This window comes from Panicum virgatum, unplaced genomic scaffold (genome assembly GCF_016808335.1).
Source record: "Panicum virgatum strain AP13 unplaced genomic scaffold, P.virgatum_v5 scaffold_1680, whole genome shotgun sequence".
Classification (NCBI taxonomy): domain Eukaryota; kingdom Viridiplantae; phylum Streptophyta; class Magnoliopsida; order Poales; family Poaceae; genus Panicum; species Panicum virgatum.
The window spans coordinates 159,602-163,432 of NW_024376274.1; positions in this window are offsets into that span (position 1 = coordinate 159,602).

The window sequence follows — 3,831 nt, forward strand, 5'->3', positions numbered from 1 at the left end:
TGGTATTTGAATGTGGAGATCATCGAACATGCTGTAGCATCTTGAGCTGGTGAGACCATCAGGCAGATCGGCTCTACTCTCCACCAAGTGGTTAATATGGAAGTGGGGAGGGACTTGTCCTAAGCCAAATTGCCGAGCTGCTACGACTGGTTGATAGGTCTCATAACCTGGTTTGATAATGCTATTGGAAGTACTCATGCCAACAGGGAGGAAAACAGGTCGAATCATCAGGGAATATAGATGCCGAGTGCTGTCGTCATCGGCAAAACTATCCAGTCTAAAGGCAGTTGGGTTCTCAAAAGCTTCAGATTCAGTGAATGGGAAATAAAAAGGGTTGTCTAGACCTTTGTAGAAGACTCTGAACCATTTTGCTGCATCTGTTGGGTTCATTTTACTGCCAGGAAGGCTGAATAAAGCTTGGCCATAACTAGTACATCTAATTGATTTGCCACTCTCATCAGGAAAGGAATTCTTGGTCAGGCCTTGGAAGTTTGGGATCTGGTGCTGAAAGTACAGTTGTGCCCTCAACTGAATAAACCACCAAGGGCCTCTAGTTCTCAGTTTCTTTTGGTTAAGCAAGTTAGATGTCATCAAATGGAGATATCTGTAGGTTTCTCCAAGGAAAAGTTTACCTAGGCCAGTGCGGTTGCCATAGGCCAGGTGATAGGCCAAGGGAAGATAATTCTTAGTTGGAGCTAAAGAAGGACCACAAAAGATGAAATGTTCTAACCAAAGATTTAAAAAGGCTGTGTGTTCCTTTTCAGTCACTGGACCTCTTGTTTTCATGTGCTGGTTCATATAAGTGCCCCAGTTTGTGCAATTTGCCTTGGATGAAAGTTTAAAGGGGACTTCTGCCATTTTGTGGGCAGCTGGATTAGGAGATCCAATGTCTAGGCCAGTGATCATAGTGACATCTAGCAGAGTAGGGGTCATGGGACTGTGGCCAAAGAAGAAGCAGGTCAGGGCATCAGACCAAAAATAGCCGATGGTTTTTAGAAAATTTTAATCTTTGTCAAGGGGAGATAATGATAAGTTAAGTGCATCGGCTATGTTCAATTCCTGCCATAAGGGCATATAAGCTTTTGCTACTCTGTTGTACCATGTAATCCAGCTCTCAGGAGGGTGAGGCCAGGCTCTTAAGCAGTCGGCCCAGAGGTTCAAATCAATGTTTTGACTCATGAAAGGAATCCTATTTGCTTCACAAGAGATTAAATCTGTGGGATTTTCGTAAGCTCGTGGGCCAAGACAGAAAGATTTTGGATTGGAAAGATGCGGCAGAAGGATGTCTGACACCTGAAGTTCAGAGATTCAGAAATTTACATATGGTGTCATGTTTCAGAGTTTAATTTATTCAGAGGCTTAATAAGCTGAGGAAAACTAAAAGGATTAGGCTGAGTATTACCTTCAGGCCGCAGATTGCCGCATCATCGATTGCAGAATTTGTCGTCTGAGCTGCAGAATCCGCCATGGTTCAGATCTGTTGGTTTAGGGTTTAATTGCTATGGGTTCTGATTCGAATTCCGGATGCTTTGAGAAGTTCTTGCTCGAATTTGTAGAGCTGGGTTTTCGAATTACGCTCGGATTTGAGAGCTTGTTTCGAGTTCGGTTCAAGGTGGAAGTGATACTCTATTCTTGTGCGGGTTGCTTCTAGTTTGAATTTCGTCAGCTCTTAGATATTTATAGAGGCCTGATGCGTTGCCATCGGCTTTTTGGAAGATGATTCAAACACACAGAAATTGAAGGAAATTAACTTCATTAGAAGGGAAGGTTTTTACAAGGAAAAAGCCTATTTTTACAAAGGAATTAATCCTTCGGCTTTATAACCCTACTCCTACAGTACGACTTCTACCGCTCGTAGGTACCTAGTACCTACGGCGTTTGGGGCTCCGGGCCGGCTCATCTCCGCTGTCGTCGTCATCGCTGCCGAAGGCGCTGCTGCCGCCTTCAGACCCGAAGTCGCTGCTTTGACCGCTGCCGCCGCTGCTCTCTTCCTCACTGTCCTCCTCGGAGGACCCGAGGAACCGGAAAGGCTTTCCGCCCATCGGTTCATCACTGGAGGAAGAACCGATTTCCTCTTCCGAGGAAGAATCGGCTCCCTCCGAGGAGTCTTCTTCGTCGCTCTCCAACTCCTTCTGGAACAGGAGTTGGAGGTCTTCTCCCTCGGTCTCAGGCTCGTCCTCCTCGGAGACGACCCCGAAGTCGAATTCCTCTGCATCCCAATGCAGAGGAGCCAGCGCCTCGTACACTGCTGTCGGGTTCCATTCGGGAGTCGGCTCTCGGCTCTCCGGGATGGAGTCAATGGAAAGAAGCGGAGAGAGAAGAAGAAGAAGAAGGAGAATAGGAGGAGGAAGTGTCTCCGAAGGAGTTGGAGCCGGAGGAGGAAGAGATTGCCATGACTACTGGCTGATGATGGAGTGGGGTTTCTGCGCTATTGGCTTTGGAGGAAGATGAGTTTGCCGTGAAGAGAGCTGATCGGGGTGAGGTTAAATAGTAAAAGATGGAAAACGGATCGGCAGTTTCACATTCTACGAGGAGCCAGTTACAGAGATGTTGCGTCTTCCTTGGTGGTTGCAGTAGTTTTAATGAGCATTAACGGGAAGATGATGCGACGGAGTGGTTTTGGAATTATCATTGCCAAAACCAGGGGGTATGTGTTATCGCCATAAATTAACAGGGGCCGAAAGCAAGTTGGGCTTAAAGCAGAAGGTTAAGGAGGCTTGTAAATCGGCTCCTGCGTCCGTGTATCTTTAGATTTAGTTCAAGATTAGAGATAGAGTCCGATCGGGACAAGATAGAATTAGATTGTTTCCCAAGTCTCCGGACTATAAATATGTACCCTATGTTATTCATGAAAAAAGAACGTCATCACGTCTTGCAACAACAACTCTCGGCGCATCACCACCCCTAATTCTAGGGTTTCATCCAAGTAAGCGACATGCTGCCCTGATCGCTTCTTGTGATCAGGGTAGTGTTGTTCTTGCTGATATCTTGGTATTACTCATACTGAAGCGTTTTTTATGATGAGTAATGCTAGTTATCCTGATGTTCGTAGCATGGCTTTTAGTAGATTTATCGAGCTTTGTTGCTTATCATCTATGAATATCATGTTGTTCCTGTGCATTCACGTTTCAATCTTATGCTAATTCTTGTTGCGTAGAATTAGTTGCACAGAGACAACACCCTGCTTCTTTTCCATCTAATAGATCTAATCTATTATAGTTTGCTCTTATTCTTAAGAGATGGCGTAATATCTGCTAGGTTAGGCCTTGCAAACGGATTGGATGATCTGGTATCGTGTTAGATGCTTTGCTTAGTCTTAACAGGGAATTGATCCGGGAATCGGCTCTTGCTAGTTCTTAGGCCTCTGTTTTTTGTTATGGTTTAGTTATTTATTACGTTCATTAGGCCCAATCACGCGTAGGATGTTCCGATCTAGCAGTGAAGCTTTTACCGTCGTGGATTAGATTAATTAGATTTAATTGAAGCAGCTTTACACTTATTCGTTTTATTTATTATCAATATCCGGATAGAAGCAGATCCAATCTGACACTGGGACTTGATCGGCTCTTTAAAGCCGATGCAAGAGTCGTCCCAGGGAGCCGACCACGACTCGGACTTACGTTTCCATGTGTTTGTGTATGCAGGCAAATCGCTGCAAGCACGTTCGCACCTTCCTGATCGGGTATAGGTCAGGTGGCACGCCCGACATTCTCCGGAATCTCCGGGCGCGTGACGGAATTGCGGGCCGTCGACGAGGGAGCAGTGCCTGCCAGCGCCCCGGCGACCTCCCGACTCTTCGTGTTGCCTGTCGCTGCTCGCCAGTGGGTTTCG